Below are 5,634 nucleotides of genomic sequence, written 5' to 3'. Positions count from 1 at the left end.
GAAACGTTACAAAAGCGCCACCTGGAAAAAGCGGAGTGCGAAGAAATGAAACTGCTGTGTCGTTCCTATGAAACGCGGAAGTTCTATCAGAAGCTCAATGCATCCCGCTGCAACGGCTTCGTGCCGCGAGCTTGAGGTGATCGAAAGGTGGAAGCAGCACTTCGTGGAGAACGTAGGTATGGGAGACCACGACGCAACAGAGGACGGAAATGATCGAACTCCCACGCAGAGGACGTTATGGATGCCACTTACCAGCTTAAAACCAACAATGCAGGTAGTTCGGATTAGTACAGCGAACAGCTACCGTAAAAGTGGAAGCAATGGCTAATCTGCCCCATTCACAAGAAAGGCGGCCTTTAGAATGTGGGAACTTCCGAGCGATCATCATTTCAAATGCCGCCTACAAAGCGCTATCTCAGATCATTTTCTGTTATCGGTCACGTAAAATAAATGAGTTCGTAAAAAATTCGACGGTCGGTCGACAATCGACAAGATCTTCACCACAGGGCAAATCCTCCAGAATTGCCGTGAATATCAGGTCTAAACGCATCATCTGTTCATCGACTTCAAGGCGACATACGATAGCAAGTATCAACCACACAGAGCTATGAAAATTTTTGGGACGGAACCGGCTTTCCTGGAAAGCTGACCAGACTGATCAAAGCATCGTTTGACGGTGTGTAAAATCACGTAACGGTTTCGGGTGAACTATCCAGTTCACAGTATCTCGCCGAGATTCCTTCTGGGCTTTCTTCAGGAATTCGTCCAGTTGTTCTTCCAAGAATTTCTCCAGGAAATCTTCCAGAGATTCACTCGAGAATTACATACGTGTTTTCTTCAGGAACAGCTCCAGGGGTTATTTTACAAATTGCTCCAAGGAGTTCTCCAGGCATTCTTTTTGGGATTTCTTCAAGAGCTGCAGCTGGATTTTTTCAGGAACTCCTCTATAATTCAACCAGCAACTCCTCCATGAATTGTTCAGATTTTCCCTTGGGAATTCCTCTTGGGATTGCTTCTGGGATTCCTCCTGGGCATCTTCCGGAATCCTTCCAGGGATTTTTTGAGGAATTGCTCCAGAAGTTCTCCTCTAGGGATTACATCAAGGATTCCTTCAAGAATTCGTCTAGAAATACCTACAGGAATTTCTCCTAGAATTTCTCCAGGAAATGTTTCAGGGATTCCTCCAATAATGCTTCCTCTTGTTATTGCTCCAGTGTTTCTTTAAAAAAATCCTACAGTAATTCCCTTAGGGAGTCCTCTAGGGATTCATCCTAGATTTTTTTTCAGGAATTCCTCCAGGACTTCCTCTTAACTTTTCTTTAGATATTCCTTCAGGCATTCCATCTGGTATCCCACCAGGTATTCCATCAGGAGTTCTTTCAGGAGTAGAAACAAAGGACTCATCCAGGAATTTCTCCAGGGATTTCCTCAGGAATTCCTCCAGGAATTCTTCCAGGCATTCCAACAGGATTTCATCCTGGAATTCAATCAGGGATTCCTTCAAGAACTCATCAATGAATTCCTCTAGGAATTACTCTAGAAAATTTTTTAGGAATTGTTCCAAGTATCTTCAGAAATTCCTCTAGAAATTCCTCCAGGAATTCCTCCAGAAATTCCTCCAGATTTTTTTTCCAGAAAATGCTCCAGAACTTCTTTCATGTAATCCTCCAGAGCTTCTTTCATGAAACCCTCCAGCAATTTCTCCAAACAATCCTCCTGGCATTCCTCCAGAAAGTTTTCTTGGAATTCGTGGGGTATTCCTCAAGAGATTTCTGCAGAAAATTCTCCACCGATTCTTCCTAAAACTCCTCCAGGGATTTTCCACGAATTGATCCAGGATTTTTTTCCAGGAATTTCTCCAGCTATTTCTTCTGGAATTCCACCACGGATTCACTCCAAAGAATTTCTTTAGGGATTCCTGCTGGAATTCCTCAAGGAAATCCCCCAGGGGTCCCTTCAAAAATTCTTCAAGGAATACTCTAGGAATATCTTCAGGAATTGCTTCAGGTATCTTCAGGAATTCTTTCTGAAATTTCTCCACGAAATCCTCCAGGGCTTCTTGTGTTAATTCCTCCAGGCATTCCTCCAGATTGTTTTCTAGGAATTCCTGGGGGTATTCTCCAGCGATTCTTCCAAAAATTTTTCTTGGATTTTTTCACGAATTGATCCATGGATTTTTTCAGGGATGCCTTCTGGAATTCCTTCACGAATTCTTTCACGAATCCCTGCAAAGATTCATCCAAGAAATTATTCAGGGATTCCTGCTGGAATTTCTCTAGATAATCCTCCAGGGATCCTTTCAGAAAAATTTTCAGGAATACTTCCAGTAATTCCTCCAGAAATTCGTCCAAGAAATCTCCAGGAAATAATCGAGGCATCTCTCCACGGATTTCTTCACAAATTTGCCACCAGGATTCCTCTAGTGATTTCTGCATGAATGCATTCAGAGATTTCACTAAGAATTATTCCAGATATTCCTCCAATAATTTATCCAGGGATTTCGCTTGGAATTCTACCACGGATTTCACCAGAATTTACTTCAGGGATACATCAAAGATTTTCTTTAGGGATAACTCCAGGGATACCTCCTAGAATTACTCCACGAATTTATCAAGCGATTTCTCCTGGAATCTAGGGATTCCTCTAGAAATTTACCCATGTATTCCTCCAGGCATTCCTTCAGGAACTCCTCTAGGCCTTCATGCAGAAATTCATTCAGGAATGCTTCCATCAGTTCCTTCAAGAATTTCTCCAGGAATTCCTCCAAGAATTCCTACACAAACTCCTCCAGAAATTGCTGCAAAAATTCCTCCAGGAATTCATCTAGGTATTTCTCCATGAATTTTTCCAGAGATTCCTCAAATAATTCCTCTATGAAATCCTCCAGGGACTCCTCCAAGGATTCCTACAGAAATCTCACCAGGCATACCTGCAAACATTCCTCCAGAAATTTCCCAAGAGCTTTCTTCAGATTTTTTTTCAGAAATTTCACCCAGAACTCCTTTAGGGATTTCTCTTAGTAATTCATCCAGAGATTTCTCCAGGAATTTCTACTGGAAGCCAAATATTCCTCTAGAAATATCTCCAGATATTCCTCCATACATTTCTCCAGTTACTTTTCCAGGCATTCCTCCAGAAGATCTTCCATGAATTCCTGCAGGGACTTCTCCACATATTTCTCCAGGGATTTCTGCAGGAGTACTAGAAATTCTTCCAGAGATTCCCCCAAAAAATTCCCCAGGGATTTCTCTTGGAATTCTTAAACAGTTTTTTTTTCGAAATTACTCCAGGGATTCATCGAAGAGTTCCCCCAAGAATTTCTTCAGGAACTCCTCCAGGTATTTATCCAGGAATGCTTCCAGGAGCGCCATAAATAATTTCTTCAGTAGTTCCCCCAAGAATTCCTCCAGGATTTTCTCCAGGGATTCATCCAAAAAATCTTCCAGAGATTCCTGAAATAATTCTCCACGGACTCCTCCAGGGTTTTTTCAGGAATTCCTGCAGGTATTTTTCAAGAAATTCATGTGGGTTTTTCTTCATGAATTCCTTAAGGTTTATAAAAAATTCCTCCCAGAATTCCTTTAAGGATTACTCTTGGATCCACTTCAAAAAAAATCCTGCAGTGATTCCTTCAAAGATTTCACCAAGAATATCGCCAGAAATTCATCCAGGATTAACTTCTGGCAGTTCTCCAGCGATTCCGTTGTGAATGCCTCCAGAAATTCTACATGCATTCCTCCAGGAATTACTCCTGGGATTCTTCCAGGGATTTCTTCAGGGATTTCTCCAGGGATTTCTTCAAGAATTCGTCCAGGTATCCTTCCAGGGCTTTTCTATGAATTTCTCCAAGGATTATTCCAGGAATTCCACTTGTGATTCTTTCCGAAATTCCTCTCAGGATATCTTCAAACAAAAATTCAAGGGTTCCTTCGGATATTTCAAAAATGCTTCAATCATCTTTTGCAGGGATGCACCCAAGAATTTCTGGGATGCTCCCAGGAACTCCTGCAGTTTTTTTTTTAATTTACTTCAAGGATTTGTAGAGCAAGTACTCCAGCAATTTGTATTGGAATTCTCCAAGATAATTTAACAGGCATGCAAACATGAGGCAGGAAATTCTCCAAGAAGTCATCCAGAAATATTTTCCCAATTTTCTCCAATAGATTTTAGGAGTTCTTCCACAGATTGAGCCAGGAATCCATCCTTGAATTTCTTCAAGACCCCCTGCAGATCTTGCAAAGGGATTCCTTCAAAAATTCGTCATACCTACGATTCAGAATTTTCGATTTTTGATCTCATCACTGTAGGTGCCTACTTTGTTACGTTAGATAAAATATTAGCCTATTTTGAGCTTTTTTGTTTCGTGTGCAAATCCCAAATTCAAATCCCAAACGTCGAATGCAAGCTCACTGGGAGCTCTCGCTTGACATCAACGGACGGGTAGCAAATTGTCCTGCATCGTCCACTGAACGCAACGCAGCTGTTTCCGCCTCCATCACAACCTCAGATCGGATCGAAGAGTGAAAAAGTGAACAGCAGCCCGCGAGACTGTTTTTTGTATCGTCCGCCGAAAAGTGTGTTGCTGGCCTCGCGCCGAAGAATCCAGAGTGATACGGTCGGAAGACGAGACGCCCAAGAAGATCTACGCAACACCGTCACCGCCGTAGAAAATCCGTCATTTCTAGAAATTCACGACCGCTAGAGGAGTAAGGCTATTGCATCGGGTCCATCGGGTTTATTCCGCTGGGCAATAAGCCGACGAAACGACAGGTGAGTCTGTTAGCCAGGCAGAAAAGTTACCGAGCTGACGATTCACTTTGCTACAGGTAAATAAAGCCCGATTTCCGAGCAGCGGCGGCGGCATCCAGCTGACACGTCACGACCCAGGCACGTGGGGAAACATCCAAAAAGAAACCGAGGCAGCTCTTGGTTGACTGACAAATTGAACGGTCATTTCGCGCGTTAGTGTTCCTTGTTTGAGATGAGTGTGATTTGCCACCGATTGTGGAAAACTGGTTCACAAAAACATGCTCTTTCAGTGGACAGACACAGTTCCGAGTTTGCACAGAATCATCCCCAATTGTGCGGAAATTGGCACGATACAGTACCATCTGCAATTGTGCGGTGCCCGTCTCAACCGTTCAGCGACCAGAGCAGCATTTCCATCAGTCGATTCTCCACAGTACAACTCCCATAGCGTGGCGATTGATAGGACGAGTGAGCACAGGAGTAAACTTGACGGTGAGTCTTTTGATTCGTATATGTGATGCGTGAACTAACGTAAAGACTCCTCACAGATCAGGAAACATCCCTCAGACCTTAGACGAATCAAGAACGGATTGTCGGTTACCCGCGAAAGTGCAGCTCAACAGAAAAGCCTTCCAAGAGAAGTGAGTACCGAAACTGCGCTCCTTCGTGGCCTCGTTGCTAATATTGGATGTTCGGCCAGGGCTTTTCATTCCAGACTAGCAGTTCGAGACGGCCATTCCGGCCGGTCCAAGTACCGACTGGTGCGGCATCGGACGAGGCGAGAGGACACACGATCTCGGTTACGGACAGGAGGAGAGCACCTCTGGACACGCTCCAGGTGGCCAAATCCAGCAGCAAGGGAGGTCCGTGGATAATCGCGGCGAC

General features: G+C 43.7%; 1 long non-coding RNA gene across 1 annotated transcript; it reads left to right on the top strand.

Moving 5' to 3' along the window:
- The first annotated feature begins 4,322 nt into the window (after nt 1-4,322).
- LOC134291409 (uncharacterized) lies at nt 4,323-4,886 on the top strand. The gene is made up of 2 exons (XR_009999079.1): nt 4,323-4,770; nt 4,827-4,886. It is a non-coding gene; the product is annotated as an uncharacterized LOC134291409 (long non-coding RNA).
- The last annotated feature ends 748 nt before the right edge of the window (nt 4,887-5,634 follow it).

Source organism: Aedes albopictus, chromosome 3, assembly GCF_035046485.1.
Source record: "Aedes albopictus strain Foshan chromosome 3, AalbF5, whole genome shotgun sequence".
NCBI lineage: Eukaryota > Metazoa > Arthropoda > Insecta > Diptera > Culicidae > Aedes > Aedes albopictus.
This window is presented reverse-complemented; position numbering and strand designations above follow the sequence as displayed.